The following is a 22378-nucleotide window of genomic DNA, read 5'->3' as shown; positions in this document are numbered from 1 at the left end:
CTTTGCTAAAACTTCCATTGAAAAAGGCAAATTTAACCTCCAGGCAAACTTCAAGCAGGGAAAACTTCACCTCCAAAGGTGTTTTGGAAAATTAAGAGAGTGTGAAAAATAGAGGCTATAATGGAAACTATTCCTTCAATAGTAGGCAAATGATTGTATTACCATACTGGATTTCTTCTCCACGCTATTTTGTGTTTCAAGCCAACCCTGAAACGCACAGTGCACCAAAGACAAACAGAGCCAATAATGAACTGACCAAAATTCAATGTTATTCCAAGAAACATAGTTGAGGTGAAGTAAGTTATGTGGAATGGAAGTTGAGGTTAAGTGAACACAAAGACAAAGGAATTTGCGCAGTTTGGGGTATGTGTAGTAAATATCTTTGCCTTTGCATCTGGTACAAATTGGAGATTGCCATGCACAAAGTGCATACCCTGGGCCAAAACAGTGGTTGGTCTTAAAAATATTTCAATTGTCTTCGAAAACTAAATATTGTTTCTCCAGGATTTGTGTTTGTGTAGCTTCAAGATATTCCATAGGGAACTCAGTAGAGTACCAATGTTAAGATAAAATTACTATCTGAGGCAGAACTGAAAAGTTTAAAAGACTCCTGTACCTCTGAGTCAAGGTCCCTGATGAGACTCACATAGATAGACCTTCCAGAAGAAGGTGTTGGTTGAGAAGTGCTCCCCATTCCACCTTTTTAACAAGCTCCCTATCTTGTAAGCTTTTTGTTTGCTGGGTTTTTGTTTGCGTGTTTGCTTTGTCTTGTTCATTTTTTGTTGTTGTTGTTGTTGTTTGTTTGTCTTGTTTTGTTTTAAACCACGTTCACTGCAATTTGTTTATGTGCCTTTCATGATACCCTCCTTCACAGGAGAGGAAATGAAGGGGGAAGGACTGTAAAGATCCATAAGCACTGGCCAAAATGTTAATTCAAATCACAAATCCTTTTTAGTTGCACAGCTGGACAGAGAAATTTTGTCTTTCCTTGGGCTGAGCGCTCCTGATTCTTCTGTTACATGTTCTTTTCTGCTTTGCAGTATTTTTTTTACTTCACAGCATGAACAGCCATATGATGAGTAGTCATAGAGATACTTGTAGCCAGTACTTTGGGGCTCATACATGAGAAAGGGACATGGAGAGAGAAATCCCACTAACTTGAGCAAATACGGTATGGACACCTGCATTAAACTTCTCACACTAGGCAAGAAACAAATGCTTTTAGGGTGTGACTCATCTGGCCTAAAGTAGATGATTGATTTAGGATAAGATGAAATGTGCTCTGCAAGTGCTTATTTGTCTTTATTGACTTCAAAGGGTGACTAGTCCTGCTTTAAATGCCTGCATTGTCAATATCAGCACGTGATCAGATGGATCCTAGTGCTGCTTTCTGGTGGAAATGGGGACACTGACCGCATCGAACAGACAAGGTCCTGATTGTCGGTATTACCAACCAGCATGTTACTATCTCCAACTTATGTCCCTTGCTTGAATGCTAGAAAAAAACTATGAAGCAAAAGAAGGCTGTGTTGGCTAAGTAAAACCTGTAAGTTTTTATATAAAACTATGGGACATTTCAAAATGATTTCTTGATGATTTCTTCAGAAAAACAAGAATCAGCATAACCTGTTAAAATGACTGCATTCATTGCTGTGGGAACATGGACTCTTGAGCTCTGAGTAGGTAAGACTCTGAGCTCAGGAAGAAAAGGAAAAAAAAAAAAAAGTGAGAGAGAGAATTTGAGAGAATTTGTACAGAACATAGAAAGACAGAGGGAGGAAAAAAAAAAAAAAACATATATGAGAGTAAATAAACCCAGATATAAGACAGAAAACCACAAAGAAACATGAAAGGTGTGTCTCCAACTAAGCCTTCCCTAGTTTAAGAAATCTCGTTTCCAGGAGCAGAAATCTCACAATCTGTGTGAGGAAAATGGCAGCGTGCTCCTAGCGTGTAGTACTGTCATCAGAGACCAGAGGGTTCCACATTTGCTGCTGGTCTTGAATGTCTTTATCAGCCACATGGGACGTCAATGTTTTTTGAGATCCAGATGACCTTCTTTTCTTCTCACTGTGCCCAGTAGAGCTCCTTCTTCCTATTTTATCTGTTTTTGTAATTTTCTTCTGCACTTTGTGGGTCCCAAAAGCTATCAGACTTTGAACACAATGCTACAGTGGATTCCCTTGTCCTACACAATGCTTAACTCTCCAACCCCTTCCTGACAGAAGGAGAGTCGACGCTTCATTTCTCACCTCAGTAGGTAGCTTCCTTGAACCCTCACAGGTCTGGCCATCAGGCTTACAGGTATGTCCAAAATATTTTATTCTTCCCTGTTTCCAAGAATTCAGAATCCCCATTATTAAAGAATGGGTCACCTGGGGATCTGCCTTTACAACTGCCTGTTTCCACTCCTTCCTTCTTTTGTTCCCTGGGAACATAGGACTCTGCCCCCAGGCTATTCTCCTTTTCACACCTTTACCCCTTTGCTTCGTATTTGCACACTCTGATGTTTTCTGGCCTGATCATGCTCATGTGCATGTATTGCTCTCAGTTACAGTCTACTTTACAACAGTCTTTTCACATCCCCGGTCACTGTCTCTTCTTTCTGTGTTGCTACTGCTCCCTTCATACAGGGTATCTGCCATTTTAGTGGTGGAAAGCTCTTTTCTCCTGGTTCCCGGAGCAGAGCAGAGAGGTAATAATGGCTGGAAGTGGCATTTTCCCTTCTAGTCTTCGCCTGGGTTTAAGATGCATGCTTCTTCCCCTGCAAAGGCAAAGGACATCTTGCCTCTCAGTTGAGTGTAGCTTTAACAGGTCACTGTTCTTCAGATCAGTGGACAGATAGGCTGTACGGAACAGAAACCAGGATCAGACACAGTATGATTCTCTCTCACCTTTTCCCTCTCTTGTGGCCAAGCCTCTCTGTGCTGACTAGCTGCCAACTGCAAATTTGCATTCCCTAAGGCCCTCAAGGAACTTAGCCCCTTGTTTCCATGAAGGGATAACTACCCAAGGCCTCAAGAAAGCTGTGTTGGTTGGAAAAGGAGCAGAACAGTGGAAGCCATTCCCATGGACAAACTTGTGAAGGACTGGAAAGAAAAAGGGCTGATTCAGCTTCACAGTATGTTGGTCAAGGCCAAATTCTGCCTACTCACATCCATGCAAGTTTGTGGGATCTGTGAAATTCGGCACAGTGCTCTGCTTCGGTGAGGCGCAGGATATAAATATCTTGGTTTAGGACTGGGAAGGCAGACAGACAGAGAGAGGGTTTGCACTTAGTTTCAGTGCTGCAACATGAGCTTCCCTAAGGAGCCAGTCTGAACGTAGAAAAGTTGGCCACTGCACTGAAAGATAAAACGGTGGAGAACTTACATGGCTTGTAATGACTTGACTGAAGCCAGATGAGAATTTAAATGCTATTTTCCTGCAAGCCCATCTGCAAGGGACTGCTGGGATGCAGCACATCAACTTTGGCCCATCAACACTAAAGTTCTTCTGAAGCTGTCTGGCCCACATTCACTCACTCGTTAGCTCAGCCATTTCTAAGCCCAGGAAAGTGCCAACCTACCTCTGTCTCCAGTTCTCAGAAATGTTAGCTAAACAAGACTCAGAGAGCATTAAATTGAGAGCAAAACGAAAACAGAACCGAGCAGGGAAAGGAGCTTGTTGTTGCTAATAGGATACGAGGCAAAGAAAGCTTGACTTTTATGTGTCTATGTTTATTATAAAAACTGCATGTGAAAATGTATGAGCTTTAAGATTATAATGGCAGGTAAATAAAAATTCTGACACAGTAACTTATGGTGCCAATTGCCTGTCACTGAAGTCCAGAGAAATTTTGCACAGGTAATCATTCAGAGGATGGTGAGGCACTGACACAGTCTGCCCAGAGAAGCTGTGGATGCCTCAACCCTGCAGTGTTTAAGGCCAGATTGGATGGGGCTTTGAGCAACCTGGTCTAGAAGAAGGTGTTGGAACCCGAGGGTTTGGAACCAGATGATCTTTAAGGTCCCTTCTAGTTCAAACCATTCTATGATTCTTTGATAAGGGAAAGCAATGGAAATAAGGCCATTATAAGAAACCCACCATGCAAGAGTAGCAAGTCCACTAAATTCAGGTTTGTGCACTTGCAGCCTCATCATCCAACGAACCTGTATGTCCTGGCCAGAGCCTCACCTGAATTGCTCTTTACTGCAACTTTACATTGTGGGTACCAGTAATCACTATTGTTCTACCTTCCTTATAGTTAAAATTATACTGACACTACACCTACCATGAGTAAGAGTAGATAAAATCATCTGAACAATGGCAACCATGAAATGCTAGCACCTTAAGGAGAAATTTTCTATGGCATGACTGCCAGGTAAATGTTTAATTCCCTCACATTTTAGTGAAAGCTAGGCAGCAAAACATCTGTTTGTGCCTTTGAAAATCATCGCTGACACCATTACTATCACAAGAAGAAAAATTAAGACAGAGATGGGTACGTACCTTTGCACATGCATCTTCACCTTCGTACATCTACTTTGTGTTGGTGGCCCAGAAGAGTATATTGAAGATATAAATGTCTGAGGTGCAAAAGGATTGCACCTTATGTTTACTTTCTTGAATTCTCTACTGTTCTAAAGACAAAAATCATTCTTTCCCTGCTTTTTTCCCACTACTTTTATTGGGAAAGCTCTACAGCTGTTGCAATGTAAAATAATACCATTTCCAAAGAATGAGAGTGTCTATGCGAGTTCATTACTGCATTTCTAATCATCTCATTTTGCCCTGCATGTATATGATTTAGAATTCTTTGTGGTGCTCTGTAAATGGGTCTCCATTAAGTAAGCCATAAAAATCTTTTAACCTAAGGTCAATATTTGGCTTACAATGACTATATTTAAATATGATTAGTGGAACTCTGTATTCTGATTAAGCAATTCCATATAAAGTAAACTCACTGTAATTTAATTTTTTGAACTGTAGGCAGAGTATGAGATTCACATTTCTTCAGTGAAATTGTGGGGGTGGGAATGTGATTCGATTGCAAGAGTAAATATAAGATCATATGATTGAAAAATTAATAGCTTCCCTGATTCTTATTTAATCTGTTAAAATAACTTTAGAAAAGGCTCAAGGCCTGAAGTATTTGACTGCTATTCAGTAAACCAGCCAAACGGCTCAGTCCCCCATGGAAAATCCTTGATTGACATTCTGCATGATAACTGAATACTTAGGTTTTCATCCAAAACCTTTATGCAGCATTTTCTTACTCATTCTTACACATTTTTAACAGCTGAGAATTTATTGGGCTTCTGCCTGTTGAAAAAATTCTTGTGGATATTTCAATGGAGTGTTTATTGTTAACTGAGTTCAGGCTCCAGGGACAAGTAATATTTTCTATCCTAGATAAATTGACACTGAGAAATGGACAACGTCACAACTGAGTCCCATCAAATAGATTACAATAGGTCATTCACACTTGGTGAGGCAAAAAATGTCTACGAAAGCCCTGTGGAAAAAAAAAAAAATCTTTTACACCTTCTGAAAATTATAAAGCAAATTTTCCCCAAAATTAAACAATAATATGTGAAAGAATCATTGAAAACTTGGCTTAAAAATCTTAGTTGCGTGAGTGCAGAACATATAAACTATTCAGTATTTGCTGGTGGAAGATGAAGTGCTATTCCACTGAGATAGCAAACAAAAAACTTGTAGGTCACTCCTGAAAATAACTCCTGTCTAAAAGAGCTGAAGGACAGAGTTCAAATGAGCCAGTAGCCTGAAGTTGATTTGCTTCAAGCCCTGCACGTCTTTCTCTTCTCCTTCACATATTATTCCCATCTAGGCTATAATGATAATGCACCCCACTGCAGAAGACTGAGTTGAGTCTGTAGTGATTTCTTCTGGTAGAACCTCATGCCCCAAAAGGTCATGGGCAATGCAGTATTCTGGATTGCTTTAGGTCAGAGCTAACCATGCTGAATGGCTGTGGAGAAGTTTGCAATATTTTCAAGTATTTCAGTATTATCAAACACATCTTACCTTTAAATGCACTTCAGCAAAACGATAGAAATTCCACGGTGCTTCTCCATAGCCTTGTGTGTTTAAGACGTGGAGGCTATGATAGCAACAGGGTTCCAGAATAATTGTAACAAATCACTATCAGAAAACAAGAATATGTCTAGAGTTAGGGCTAGATCTGCACAGTGCTGAACAAGGCAGAAACACACACAAACAAACACAGAACCTTCAGTCATCATTCAGCCTCAGCACTGTGATCCCTTAAGGATCCTTCAGCATTCAGCAAGTAATATTGTCTTACCCCAGGCTGAGGTAGAGCTCCTTGTGGACTCAGACATTTCTTCAGTGCAAGGAAAAATGACAGCAAGAGCAAGTGTTGGTAGAAAATCTTATATGTAATAAAGATATACACTGCAGTTAAGTCTCTGGTGAGGTCTTAATACCAGCCTCACTGTCAATGAGGGCTACCTCCACAGTAGCAATGCCAGGCTGCTTTTGTCCTAACAGAGGGATTCAGTTACAATCCCATCTCTGTTTGCATGCCCTCAAGAAGTATTTCCTGTAGAGCAAGCAGATAAAGCTTTAATCAATGCTCACCTTGTCTAATACTAAAACTGGTAAAAGATTGTGATGATTGCTCAGCTCACTCCATGCTGCCTTCACGCACACCAAACACAGCAGAGCACTGATCTTCCCAGCTACACAGCCCAGGACATGGGTTGTGGACACAGGATTACCTGTTCTAAGATAATGAAAATCAATATATATATTATATATATATATATATAAAATGCAGCGAGGTATACGACTGCTCAAAGAATAGTGGAGCACTCAAGAATGGCAAGTTTGTCTCAGGGATTGAACTGAGCCGTCCTTTCAAACACCTACCTTTCAAATGCCAGGCTGCTTCCTCTTATGCAGCTGCCATGCCACAATTTGACACAGGGGTAGGGTTCAAGATCCATCTCCTCGCTAGACATCTACAGCCTGAGGATATCCTTAGGAAAGGATCCCTCCTCAAAAAGCTGAAGATATTTGCTCATGACTTGCAACTACTTTTTCTGACACACATTATGTGTCATGAGGATGTCCCCATGACATGGGACAGGTGATACTCCAGGAAGGCACATATACGGACTATCTGCAGCTGCTGAAAGCCATTCATTTTCTGCTTCAGTTACATATATCTTCCACCTACTCAAATTTATACTGAGGGTCAAATAAGTACCTGGAAGAGCTGGAAAAGGACAGTGCCACCTCCTAAAACACCCTAACACTGACCACTTCTCTTGCCTCTACAAAGGGCAAATTTAATCAGCACAGACGGCTTGCTGGATCTGTGACTGCCTCTAACAGCGATCATTGCGTGGAAAGAGTGTAGGAATCAGCACATACAGCACAGTCCTTTCCCTAACACACCTGCATGTCTGGCAATCGGTGACTTACTGTTTGGGCTGGGGCTGTAGCCAGTGTTTATTAGCTACAAACAAACCTGTCCTACGTGTATTTGTTTAATCTGTCTTCTAACTGATTTAAACATTTGCCCTCCACAGTACATTGTGATGAAGACTTTCACAACTTAATTACATACATTGCATTAAAAAGTGTTTCCTCTGGTCTGTTTTAAAACCTCTGCTTGATACTTTTATTAGCTTCTCCTTACTGCTTTTATTACAAGAAACAATGAGTAATCTTTCCCTTTTCCTCATTCTTCATGGTTTTATGGACCTAGATTACTATCCATCACTTCTCTAATCCATTAGTCTTTTCTACTAGAGAAACCATCCTATATTTCTGATCAGTTTTATTGCCCACTCTTTTTTTTTGCTAGCTATGGTAACCAGAACTGCACATAAAGTATTTGAACAGAGGCATAATGCATTTCTTGTTTTGTTTTCATTCCTTTCTTCCAGTCTCTCTTTTTGACCGTCACTGAACACCGACTTGGCTTTTCATGGAATTATCAGTGACTCCCAGCCCAAATTTCTGAATTGCAGTAGCTCAGTAAGATCCCACTCTGTTCAGAGCTAGGGTGTTTTTCACCCCTCATATGTACTATCTTGCGTATGTCAATAGTGTTTTTCATATGCCATTTTATCACTTGATCATGCAGCATTGTCAGGGCCTTCTGAAATTCTTTGCAGTTTACTTTGGATTGTGTAAAGCCGTAAAGTAATACCACATGTATAGGAAAGTCTTTAAAATTTCACAAGTCATGAATAGTTGTGATGGGTAGCACAGGTCCCAGCTGACATCCCAATAGGATTCCTCTGGCCTGCTCCCTCCACAGGGAAATCTGACAATTTTTTCTTACCTTTTTTTCTATCTTTCCATTTTATCCAATGAACCATTTGTGTCTTTTTTGTTTGTTTGTTAACGGTGTATGGTGAGTGGCCTCATCAAAAGCTTTTCAGAAATCTCCATTATCCATACGCACCATGGTTCTTTATTCTACCAGGTGTGGTGGTGACAGAGAACACACTGTAAGCACCATTTCCACTGTTTCCATTTGTTTTGCCTTTGCACTCCATGGTAAAAGCCATCTAACCCTGGTAATTCATTAATATTCATTTTGTCAGTTGCTTGTTCAGCTCCTTCTCTTGATGTTTCAACTTCATGTGTTTTCTCAGGTTAAGATAGCATCCTGCATGGGAACTTCCATATGATCCTCTACAGAAAACATGAGCACCATAAAGTTCAGTGCTATTGGTGTTGTGAAACACCTCTCCCCATTTCTTCAGATAGTCATACAGATGGATTCTGAAAGCCCTCCTCTTGCCACTGGAATGTAAAATCAACAGCGAAAGGATTGCTGTCCCTAAGGCCACTCATTCCCCACAGGACACCCAAGGCTGTTCTTCTCTGTCCCTGCATTAGCAGGCAATCTGATGTACAACCTCTGTCTCTTTCACTGGCTTTTCTCCAAAGAACAGTCATAAACTTATTTAAGTACTGCACTCTTGTTATCATCTGCATAAGATGCAAGAACTAAACCTTAGCCATGAAAAAATTGCTACCCCCTACCTGTTGGCCAAACAGCTGCTGTAATTTGATTTCTGCTTTTTTTCTTTTTGGTTCCTATTCTCCCGGAGAATTGCTAGCTATTGCTGAAATTTGTATTGTGCCTGTTTTTATTAATTCATCAAATGCCAGTGAACTGGTTCCTCATTCTGTTTGGCCAGCTGTTTCATATAATCTGTTGTTACAACTGGCTTTAAAAATCTCCCAGGGGGAGCACAATAACTCAGATTTGTCAGATCTGCAGTAATTCATGAAAGATGCTTAGTATGTGGAAATCCACATTTCTTAAATGCAAGTATCAAGATATCAGTCCTATTGTTGAAACCAAGATGTGATTTCCAATATAACCCACTTGTCACTTGCAATTCCCCTGCCCCTCTTCATATTACTGAGTAGCCTGAAATTTTCTGTGTTTTGTCTGTCCAGAGTTCAATGTATTTCGTTTTAAGAGAAAAGAAAAACTGTTCAGATAGAACCAAAGAATCAGAACAATTAAGAAAATCACTCGGATGCTCCTTGTACTTGGATAACTCAAGAAACATTTTGCTTAAAGCCTCACATTTGGCACATGTTTAAGAGGAATGTGTGGTTTGCCTTGATAGAAGAAATATGGTAATGAATGTTCAAACATTTTCTACTTTGTAATTTGTAATTGTCCTTACTCGTTTAGCAATAAGTATATAAGTATATGTTCAGAAATTTCTTAGTTATGGTAATTTGACTGCAACACAGACCTTTTTGTTATCTTACTTGACTCAGGAGTTACATAAGATGTCATTTGGAAACCACTGTCTAGCATTATACAATATCAAATGCATATACCCTGAAGAGAGTCTCAACATTTTCTTTATAGAAGCCATGGCTCAGTGCCTTTTTCCTGTACCATTCTTACCTGCACAACATCTCCATATAAAACAGTTCAAGATAATAGGCACAAACTGCAATGTGCAATAACAGATTTTCAAATCCATTCTGGTGTTTATGGGAAGTGTAGTTAAATGCAATTTGAGAGACAACAATTGATTCTTTCATAAAAACAAACAAAATAAAAGTTTGATCCCTGCTAGCATAAAACTATATAGCATAAATGAACAACTAGTTCTATCAGTTTAAGCCTGGTCTTAGGATTCAACTGGTCTCAATATGCTTGATATTATACAGCATTCACAACCTGGTGGCATGATGGAAGTTATGTTTATGCATAGATCTCCTAAAAACATTCAAAGGACACCTTTGCATTGCACTGGTGGGCTTAAGAGCTGGCTTAAAGCACACTTCTTGTCCACATTACATGGACTCCTTGGAGAAACAACGCTTGTGTTGCCTGTTGGACACCTGGCCTGTGGCGTGCTTTGTCACTCCTGCATGCAGCCCACTGAAAGAAAAACCTGGGCTCCAGCTCTGGCCATTGACCTTCAAACTCTTCTGCTTTAGAGAGTCAAAAGTCCACCCCTGAAGCCACGTGCATGCAAACATGTGGGCAGGGGGCAAGAGCAGGTTCAGAGCCAGAGAGCCACACAGAAGCTGATGCTGGCCCTGCGGCCATATGAGCAATGTCAGACAGAGGACCGTGAGTGATATCCTCACGGTCAGATCTGGCACAAGTAGCCTTAGACTGCCCACCTTCACATGGCTGGCAGTAGAAAAAAATATCAACTGTGTGCAGTGGAGCTTCTGTCCTGCTGGACAGCCCAGAAGCAGCTTGTTAGAGAAACCAAAGGGCATGCCCTTCCCTTCTCCTGCACAGTTACTACCCGTGCAGCAGCCTGAAATGCAGATGAAGCAGATGTGGTCATACTGTCCTTTAGCTCTGATGTCTAATCCTGCATGTCCTAAAGGAGACAGACTCTTCAAAGCATCCAGCTGATGCTCCAGGGTCCTCTGCATAACTTAGTGCTCAGAGAACAAGGAACATCTTTTAGCTTCATTACCAGTAGGTAACCCTGCTGACTTGAGAAACTGTGAGATCCCTGGTTTAGTCTCCTTGTGGGAATGACTGCTGACAAATAAAACATAGCCAACTTGCGGTTAAAGCACAGGATCTTTGCTCTATTCCTGGAATTGCAGCAGATTTCCTGTGTGGCTTTGGACAAGTCACGTAAGCCAAAATATTCAAACCTGTGGCCAAGCCACTGGGTGCTCAGCAGCTTGAAAATCAGGTGTTTGTTTGTTTGTCTAAGTATAGATTTAGGACCCTTATTTTCAGCAACCACTTCTTAAAAATCTTTGACCTATATGTCTCTGGCTCAACACCTATATGGCCATGTTACACAGCAAGGCAAGCATCCCACCGAATTTTGGGGAGAGCACCGTGTTCCCTGGCTGTCAGGCCAATAATCTGTGCATAAACTTAGGTACCTGTCCTCAGTTAATAAGGCTGATCACATGGGGACTGATCTCTCTGAGCCAATAACTTTCCACCTACGAATGAAGAGGACCCAGGAGCTCACTTTTATTGCTTCAGGCCTTGCAGAGAGACTCAGCGTGTAATAGGTGGAAATGCTCTAATCCCTTATCCAAACAGAGAAATGCAAAAATGATTGTTCCTACTGATGTTTATTATGCCTCTGTAATTACACTTGATTTTCAGCTGTCATTGAATATCCCTTTTGTGTTTTCAGTGGTGAAAAACTCAGCACTTGCTGGGCAGAAAGGTCTAGCAGTTGTTCTCACCCTGAAAATTAACTAGAGGCTTTTTCCTAAAAAAAGGAACCCCAGAATTCTCCTGCTAGGTTTTCAGTCCCACAACTCCCCAAGAGATAAGCCTTCTGTTAGGATCCAATCACCAGCAAATATAATCTAAGACCTTTTTAAACAGAAAAATGCAAGGTAGAAGTCCAAAACCACTAATTATTTTTCATCCCCTGTTTTAAATAACCTGTCAAAATAAACAAATACCTTCTAGGCTGGGACTTGCTATGGCAATTTTTAGTCTTGGCTGAATTTAACAGCCAACTTATAACAACAATACACCCTTATTGGCAGTGGCATGTATGCTACCACGGTAAAAATATTTTCAATGTGCAGACACTGTATGGTATTTAAATAGAAATATCCTTTTTATTTTCGCTGACAGACTCCTTAGGCAAAGCTGGATGATTGGAGAAGGAGAACTTTTATTAGCATACCCAGGGGCCAGCTGGATGTTGTGTTCAACACTGTTCTCACACAGAAGGGGGTTATCAGGAAGAAGGAACCTAAGCTGAATCCCCATTAAGACCTGCACAGTACAGCCTAATAGAAGACACCGATATGACGTATTTCACATTTGGAAACTTCCCCTGGAGGATGGAGGGCAGTCATTTTTTCCAACATGCATTAGACCTGGTGAATATGCGGTAAGAAGCAAGTACAAAAGCAGGTGAAGTTTCTCAAAATAGTGGTGGTGAGTGAGATTTCCTAGCAAAGTGGATTAAAAATCCAAGGGAATCTTTAAACCAAATATTGGCTTTTGTAGAACAACAAAACCAGGATAGTGTTTCCACTCAGCCATAAAAGTTACTGCGGTTGTGTAATCATGTTGAGTTGCGGCCTTAGGAGAAGTTATAAAGCAGCTGCAGCAAATTAACTTTTCAAAAGTTATTATGGATTGGACGGAATCTAGAAAATTCCCCCGTGTTATTTTTTTTTTTTTAATAGAACTGTAAAATGAACAACTCTGGATGAGATCTCATCTCAAGCCTCTCACCCTGTGCAAGCACTAACCTGAAGACTTCAAGGGGAAATGAAGCCAGCAGCACCCTACCCTCCAAACAGACACCTCCCCCCAAAAATTGATGGATATATTTTTGTCCTCTCTAAGTGCCTGATCTCTGGTTCCTAGAGTTTGGCCAAAGGAATCCCACAGTAGGGTCCTGGTAGACTTTAAACAAGGTATCCATTTCTGGGGTGATCTGAAATGTCTGGCTCCTGGCAAAACAACTGGGGAGCCTGTCTGAAAAATGAGGGGCATGCAGCATCAGGGAGAAAGCCATGGGAGGGTTACCACATCTGGTTGGGGGGACAAATTCTGGATTCACCAGGCTCCTGTAAATGGGAAGTTGCTGGTTCTTAGGTGAAAAGACTGCACCCAATCTCATGGCTGCCAGCAAACCCTGAGCTCAGCCAGCAACACCCTCTGGCCTCACATGGAAAGAAGTTGCCATCACTTGGCTAATAGGTGGCATCTTGACTTTATAGGAGGAGGCAGCTGCCAAACTTAGCTGAAGTGTAATTGGGGGAAGAACTTCCCAGCCTAGCAGAGCACCTTGAAGCTGCCAAGCCCTGGGTCTAAGTAGAAGACAGAAGGTGCAGAAGACAGCAAGAAAAGGGAAAAATGGTACTGTGTAAGAAAATGTGAGGTAAAACAAAAGAAGACATGGGCGTCATGGTCACTTCAGCCCAAAGTATTTGAACTAGAAAATTTGTCATTCTGGAGATTAACAGACTTGAAAATTCCTGGACCAAGCCATGAGAAAATCACACAGTAATAGAAATATATGGGGTGGATGGAAGTAGGATAGTGGACGAGAGCAGCATGTCTTACTGTTTGAGCCGAAATCCTTACAACTGTTCTAGGACAAATGCCTTTCATCTTACCACATAAAAGCTCTTGAATTAGACCTTAAAGAAGCAAGTGTCCTTCTAGACAAAATGTCCAGCATGCAGCTAGAGAAATACATGATACAGTGGGTGAACAATTGGTAGACTGAGCTCAAAGTGTTATATTAAATGGTGGCCAGTCACTAGTGAGGTTCTGCAGGGCTCCATTTTAGGGCCAGTGCATTTCAATGCTTTCATAAATTACCTGGATGCAGGACTCAAATGTATACTGTTTGCAGATGATACTAAATTAGGAGGAGCCATTGACTCCCTCAAGAACAGAGGCATTCCAGAGAGATCTTGACAGACTAGAGGGCTGGGCAATCACCAACATGAAATTTAACAAGTGCTGGATTTTGCACCTGGGACGGGGCAGAACACTTAAAAACAGGATACATAGCATTGCCATGTCTGTTCAAAGCCAGCTGTACCAAATCTTAATGATCTGACCACTTATAATAGTAATATGAGGCATGCACAATGTTTCAGACCTTCAGAGTGTTCTATCAGCATAAATTAATGACTTCTCACCAACACTAACGTGAGATAGGTACATATTCACACAAATAGAGTAACCAAGACCCCACTCAGAGCATATTTATAGTGACCAATTTACATTCAGGCATGTTAGACTGCATTCTTGCCTGATGACAGTTTTTAGATGTGGCACAATTTATGAGTCATTGAACTACAGACATACTGTTGTGGCATTGCTTCAAATATTTCCAAGTATTTACCCCAACAATTCTGGAAGGAGGAAGCTAGGGTTATGCACCAAAGAACTTGAATCAGCACACAGATGCCATGCATATAGAAAAAGCTTTTGCATACAAGAAAGCTTTTGAATACAAGAAAGCTTTTGATAAAGTGTGAGCTATTTTTAATATCCACAGATGGGCCTCATCCCTTTCCTAGAGGCAAATAATGATAGAGGTGGACTGAGGGACTAACAGAAACTAGCGGCACTGTTCTTTGTAAATTAATTTTTAAAATGACAAATCAATAAATCATTAGAAAGTAAAAGGGTTCAAAGCCCATCCCCTCTTTGTACCTCTTTTTTTTCTTAGTGTCTTCCCTGTTTAACTTGTCACTTTTCTGGGGCAGTGGCTGTCTCTTTCATTGTGCTTTTACCTAAAGGAAGGTTAAAAGCCTTAAAAGAGACTCTGAATTAGTGCCAGCCATCTGGCCTACAGGTCCATACAGGTCCATTTGAAATGCTTAAAGGGATCTGGGAAAAGTGACTGAGAACAGCTGTCAGTATGCTTATTCTGTTTCACCTCTGTTAAAAAAATCGTCCGTGTCCACTGTCAGAAAATGCTTGAAAACACTGCTGTAAATGAGGTAATGAAACCCATCAAAATATCAGCTGACCTACTAAAGGATACAAAATCTCCTCACAGGCTTTGCTTCTCATAACGCAAACAAAACTACTATGAAAGAAATGTCTGGTAGATCATAGTGAGTTATGGATATCTAAATCACCAAAAGCAGAAGGTGAAAGAGGTTACCCTAGGATGATCTGAACTTCACTACCCTAATTAGAAGACAGGGACAAAGAAACCTGAAAGATGCATGTATCAACCACACTTTGCATGACAACCCCATGTAACTCAGAATTTGACTATTTTTCACCTCTGCTGGAAGGAATTCCCCCTGAGATCCTAAAATACATCCACTGCACACCTCCATACCCCATCACTTTCGGAGTCTTCACTTGGTTGCACGCACTTCCTGTCACTTCTGGCCTAGAAAAGGGGACAGAAACTAATTCATTTGCAGGATCTGTTTTGTATTGTTTGCTCTTGATTTGTTTGGCATGCAGAGGGCAGTCTTTTCAAAAAGCCTCCGTGACACTACAACTGTTCTCTAATGAAATGTCAGTGGGAACTTTACCACTGACTTCATTGGGAACAGCCTTAGGTCAATGCTAGGCTCTTTCTGGAAAAAAAAAAATAAAAAAATAACCCAGCAAAACCAACAAAAAGCCCTCAGTCTTTGTTTTTTTTTTCAAACGATGTCTTGTGACTCTATTACAGAGTTATGCCAGTCCAAGGGAGGCAGAAAAAGAATGTTGAGAGACGAAATGCAGAATGTCCTCTAAATATCAAACACAGAAAGCAGCTAGTGACTTGCCATTTTTAACAGTGTATAATCAGCAGGAAACTGTCACAGATGTCCTACATTCTCCAAACCATGTTTCAGTTTCTCTTTCCCTTCCAATCTTTTCCAAGAGTCCCCCTCACCAGCTTTCTCATCAGTCCTCTGCTAGGTTTCCCTGGGGTCTTTGTTTCCTCTTTTAACCACACCCTGTTACACATATCCCCTTTAATACATCTAGGTCTCCTTTCACCTTTCTCACTTTCCTTCATACCATCATCTTAACCTTCACAGTATTAATTCAGGTTACTTCATTTTTTCATCTCAGCGTAAGCATGTCATTGTGTTTAAAAAACTGTACTATCTTCATCTGTATGAATAACAGTTTTCATTTCTATGGGAATCCAACAAGGATGAAATAATTTCCAACCAATGCCCCTTGGTGTTAAACCCACAAAACCACAAAAAGCCTTTCCCAAAATTAATACCACTTCCAAATCATTTTTGGAGAGAAAGTAGATGATTCCATTGATAGGACCAGGATTCCCTGTAAATGCTTTCTTGCACTTGCTACAGGCCCCATCCAAAGCTCGTTCAGTTTTAGTGGAAGTTTTCCATCACCATCAAAGGAGTTAGGATTGCATTATATCTTGTTACAAGAAAATTTTTGTTTTCTCCTACATGAACAGTCTTGTTCTCACTAACTCCTACATATTTGTACAGGGTGTTGTATCCTCACAAGGGGTGTTACACGGTAACAAGAAGAATTTTAGACATCAAATATACCTTCCTTAAAGCCCACTTATTGTTTTTGGAAAGTGCTCAGTTCCTTCAATTGTTTTCCTATCAATAAACGTTCACTGATGAATATGTTCTCCATGCTGGTGACAGATTTCACCTTTAGAGCAGACAAACAGAAAGGTGGTGAGACCTTGCAAACTCAACTGCTGCTAAGCTTTATGCTAGCATGAATGAAAGGCATTTTTATGAGTGTCACAGTGTTCACTCCTGGCACCAAACAGCTCAGTAGCTGAGATCGTATGCAAACCAGCTGCTCTTCCAGGTGACATGTTCATTGTCCCTATAGGAACACTGCATCCAAATCCCACGCAAACATGCTGCTGGGAACAAAGCTGGCTTGTCTCCATAGAACATTCACAGTATTGGAACAGGAAGCTGATGCATTGTGTGCTATATTTTTTCCTTTACATTCCAGAGAAAAGTATTAGAAAAGAAGGAAGATGTGAGCCATTAAGTCTACAGTGCAACCATGTTGCAGTCATGAACTGAGAACAAGAGCTGATCACCAGCTTCTTCAAGACCTGACAGTACACAGGAAAAATAAATAAAAGATCAATGGCTATGGACTGAGACTTCATGGCCAGACCTCCATCTGCTATGTGTTTGGGCTACTCCAGTAAAATCAGGCCAGGCTATAGGTTTCTTACGTTCAGGCTCACTCCACGTCATTTTAGTGATTAACAAAGCACACAGGCCACCGCTTTCCCAGAGACCTAAAGTTGCCAGATACCTGAATCTGTCTGCAAATCCTGGCTCGATTATGTTCAATGGGAACAGAAAATGACTCTCTGCTTTCTATGCACATTATCTGTTTTAATAAACAGAGTTCCTACAAAAGAATCCCCCTGTGTCACCAAAGAAAATCCATATATGCTTCTTCTAAGGTGCCGTTCATGAATGGCACTTGTGTGCAGCCAGAGTTTTCTGTCTGTTACAAAGAGCTCCTAAGCTACATATATTAAAAAGCAGTTTAAAAGCAAGAAAATAGCTTGAAAGGAGTGAAGGCTTAAACAGAACACTATCTAAAGAATCACTCATGCCAGCTCAACAGCTTTTATTACTCCTGGGTCTGCTTTCTTGCAGACTCAGAGGAGTAGAAGACATGGATAATGGCCACTCATAGCTTATATTTTGCCCTCGATCAAAAAACTTCTCTATCTGTTTTCCATTTTTCACCAAAGAGCCAAGCTCCTTATGTGCTTGCTGAAGGCAACTGCCCACTTCTTACAGAAACCCTAAAAATAAGATGCAGTGGTGATGCAGTCATACAAAAACAATAGCTTGTTTTACAGAAGAACTTCTCGTTATATACTGTTCATAAACCAATCCCAGACGTCTTTTCTTACACATACATCTGCATATAGTCATCAGTTCTGGCAAGGACAGCACAGAGCATGGTAAATCAGAGGCTCACAGACTATCTTACTGAAATTTATAATTGCAGAGGGCTTTTACATGGTTTTGACTGATAAAAAGACCAAAGTAATGCTCCTGATATATAAAAAGTTTCATCCATTTTGAAGCATGCCAACTAGACTCCTGGGCTCTGCAGTCTGTCTCTTCAAAGGAGATGTCTTCAACGTGCTCACCACGGTGAGCATAGCATACTGCAATTGTCGCTGCCAAGCTTCGGTTGCAGAAGCCCAGGGAGGAGAATCTGAAAGGGAATAATGAAGTGACTTCACAGGTTTTCCTGGGACACTCTTCCTCTAGAGAAGCACTGTGTGGGAAAGCAGAAGGAGCTCTCATTAAAGCTCTAACATTGCCATTAGACAACAAGGCAGATGAGAGATGACATTACCAAACACGACGCCACAAGAATATGAGAAAAAGATAACTCTCCATCAGAACAGCATGGATAAGTACATTACAAGTAGTAGAGAATAAGGCCCAGTGTATGGGTTGAACAGATAGGATTGCCACACTGAACACAATATTCCCTAGATTTATTGACAGAAAGTTATTGGGCACATTGACATGGGCACATTGGGCACATTGACATGGACATATTGGGCACATTGACATGGCCTCATTTCCCAAAGAAAGAATTACAGTATGATCATATTATCCATGTGTAAGTGTCCATCTCTTGTCCTCCTTTCATAATTTTTTTGTCCAATGACTACGTTCAGCCACATCTGGCAGGCAGAAGACTGAGACCCTAGGAGATCATTTGCCTTGATCACACCATCCACTGGCTGCAGTATGAATTCACCTTGTATAAACATCACATGGGAAAGAAAGAGGCCATATACATGATGCCAATGGCCTAAGAGCTTCCATCAGATACTGCATATTCCTAAATACCGAAGTCAGCCTTTGGATTCAAACCCATCAGAAAGCAGGATACATAAGTTCAAAACTTCATGGCATAGGACAGCCATGTCTGTATATTAAGGATGGTTTGCATTACATTAAGTTACAATTGTTCACATTTTCTTGAACCTCCCTAGTCCTAAATGCACTTCTTCCACCTAGAAATTCTTCCTACTTTAGGACATTTTGGGACATTTTTAGAACTTCCTATGTTTGGATTTCTGGACCTCTGGCAGATGCAGTGAGACCTGGGTAGCAAAACTGACAGACTTTTGCATATAACAAATATCCTCACTATATGGGCACATTCCACTATACAGCAAAGTTTCTATGGGCTAGTTCTGAAACCACAATATCCATATTACTACACACAGAAAACCTCAAGAGCAAATATGTGAGAGCTAAACATGTCTGTCAAACTGATTCTGGAAGATTTTTACTTAATCTGGAAAGAAAAATGTAGAGACTTAAGCAACAGATGAGTAGGGGCTGGAAGTGTTGAAGGCAGAGATGAGGTGGCTAGGAGGCCTCTAGGAGTTGTGATGAGGACATTAAGAGTCCGGGCCCAGTGATGCCAAACGTGAGGTGGCTCAGAGCCATTCATGAGGAGACACAGAATCACAGAATGGTTTGGGATGGGAGGCACCTTAAAGACCATCCAGTTCCAACCCCCTGCTATGGGCAGGGGCACCTCCCACCTGACCAGGTCACCCAAAGCCCCATCCAGCCTGGCCTTGAAACACCTCCAGTAACGTATCATCCACAGCTTCTCTGGGCAACCTGTTCCAGTGCCTCACCACCCTCATGGTAAAGAATTTCTTCCTTATATCTAAGGATCAGAAACACAGGCAGAGAATTATTTGGGGCAGAAGGATCTGGCCTACTGCCTGTTCTCCATTTCCTCCAGTGAAAAAAGTTTTATGCAGCAATACAGCAATAAGGCATAATCAAAACAGGGCTATGTGATATAAGCCACCTCTATAAGCCTTTTCAATAAAAGATTTGAGTTGTAGGGACTCACAGAGCCTACTCACCACTCTGCTGGCATTACCACCTAGCAGCAGCAATCCCAGCCACCACCAGGCAAGCAAGCAAGCAAACAAACAAACAGCTGCCATGTTCTTTGCATTGTAGATGAACTCAGAAGAAAATACAGCTGCAATTAGTTGGCACGCAGCTGTTGAATTAAATCTTTTACTGCCCAGATAGCAGAGCACAGAATTGTGGTTTATGCTGGATTCAAAGCAAGGGGCACCAAAGAAAGGGTTAACCCTACACCTGTGTGCATGTTCATAATGTGTATTTTTTCCTGAACACATTATTAGTCTGTTAGCTCATTTAGAGACCATAATGAAGTCATTATGATGCCACCAGTATATTTTGCCAGAAAGCTGGCAATCTTTAATCTGCTTCCTCTACAGCATCTCACAAAGGAAGGGAGAAACCAAAACACTGATTTCAACTAACAATGCATTTATGTGCAGTGCTGGGTCCCAGCACATGCTGAGAAGAAAATTCTTTTGTTTATTTCCCCCTCCTTCTGACGGGCTTTACACAACGAGCAGGGCACAGAAGATTCCTCAATGCAGCAAAAAGCCACTCCACCTTTTACATGCTTTTCGCTTTCTCTGCACCTTCCTTTGACCTTTCCTTCAGATGAGGCAACCAAAGATTAAGTTGAAAACTCTTTGAAAAAAGCCGTGGGTAACGAGTTGCTGCACACATATGCAATCCCCATAACTGCACCCTGCCGGACCCATGCCTTCTTGGAGAGACAACAATATACACTTAGCAGGGATTTGTAGGGTAAGCGTGCTAGGAAACAATGGTTGGCATGTCAACAAAGAGGATTTACTATAGCAGTCAGGGGCAGGTAGGAGACATGGGTGAGGACAAAGACAAGGAGGAGCCAATCCACCCCAGGCCAGTTTCACACTCACCAGTGCATGTGCATTTACAAACAGGGGGTAAAAAATACTCTTGTCAGTCCCTGCTCTTGTTCCCCTATTAAACAAACCCCACTGATGTTTCAAGCTCACACGGACAGCATTCAAGGCAGGTGTCCATGGGAGCTGAACAGCTGAGCCACATCTATCCATCCTGCCATGCATGAGGGAACATAAGTCTTGTATAAAAAGCAGAGAGGTGAGTAGGTTGGGAAGCTGAATCTAAGTGCAGATAGCTACTATGAGTGTTGTCTTTTCTAAGGGCCCAATCCAAATTCCAGTCAAGCCTCTCACTACTTTCATCGCCTAAAAAGATATTTTAGGTGGGAGGTAATTTTACTCTTACCAACAAAATGCTGAAAAACAGCAATTCAATGACTTTGTCACAGTTAATTGCCAGGTGTTCGAGTCTCTTGTTTTCTGCTCACTGTCAAGTCCTCCTGAAGCTTCAATTCAAACCGCTTTCCTCAGACAACAGTAGCTGAGTTACAAGATGATACCCCACAGGTGTAATTTCTCACAAAAGCTCCCATCAGCCGCATCCAATGGCTGACAAAAACACAGCAACGTTAGCATAAAGCTGGGACACCAGCGTACCTGAGACTGCCATCCTGTTTCAAGTGGCAAATGCCCGCGGTGCAGCTGATACCTTCCCGTGACGGAAGCCTGCAAACCACCACTTTGAGACAATATCCTTGTTCTAAAGCACTGGCAGCACAGCTGAATGCCAGCAGGGCTACTTGCTTTTGGTGGATGGTGCACAGCTGCCAGCAGCTTGCTGGCATGCCACAGTGATCTGAGCATCCCCTCCCAACATACTGCTGCATCACGGCCCTGAATTACGAGTCTTTTGCTCTCCTCCAGTGCATTGATGGTGCACTGGTGAGAGGGTTATCAGTGGGTTCTAAACACTGATAAAAATGAAGATGCATGCTCATGCTGAGGGAGCAGAAAGCATTGAGGGGCCAGGGGGGCACTGTGAGCAAGTGCAGATTGAAAGAGGAAGAGGCAATGAGTATACCGTGGGTTGCTTTTCAACAAAGCATATTATTTATTTTCTCTAAATTTATATGTGTCATGAACTGCACAGTTAGGGGACTGTGCTCAGATAAGAAGAAGAAGAATAGACTTGGAGTTAAAACATGTGAGCAGAACCAGACAATGACTCTCACAAGTGGCTCTGACCACCCAGCTCACTGGTGGGACCTTTGGGTGGGCTACTTGAAGCTATAGCCTCCCAGATAAAAGGGCACTCCAGTGTGGAGGAAAGGAGAAAGCCAAGGATGGGGGCATGCTCATCCTTGATCACTTGGGACACTCAGCACAGTGCGTGAGTGCTGTTCATATGGCAAAACCCTGGCATTTTGCCACTCCCTGTGGTCACATCTAGCTCTGAGAGGCCCTGACAGCTTGTGGGCTCCCCCATGCTGAGACCCCAGTGCCTGGGCATACAGGCTTCTCACAGAGAGCCTGGGGACAATTAGATGGCTCCGGGAGGTGGTCTTGAAAGCAAATTAACTGAGACTCAGAGGAACAGAGCTAAGTGCCTGGGCCCAAGCAACAGAGCAAAACATGAGCAGGACATCTGCACCCCCACCCTAGATGTT

The 22378-nt window shown here is 41.7% G+C and overlaps 1 protein-coding gene across 3 annotated transcripts in view; it reads right to left on the bottom strand.

Annotated features, from left to right (window-relative positions):
* Positions 1–22378, bottom strand: part of KCNE2 (potassium voltage-gated channel subfamily E regulatory subunit 2) — a 107442-nt gene that overhangs the window by 25317 nt on the left and 59747 nt on the right. The window lies entirely within an intron of this gene.

The sequence above is a fragment of the Oxyura jamaicensis genome, chromosome 1 (genome assembly GCF_011077185.1).
Source record: "Oxyura jamaicensis isolate SHBP4307 breed ruddy duck chromosome 1, BPBGC_Ojam_1.0, whole genome shotgun sequence".
NCBI lineage: Eukaryota > Metazoa > Chordata > Aves > Anseriformes > Anatidae > Oxyura > Oxyura jamaicensis.
Note: the sequence above shows the minus strand (reverse complement) of the source record. Positions and strands in the feature narration are given on the sequence as shown.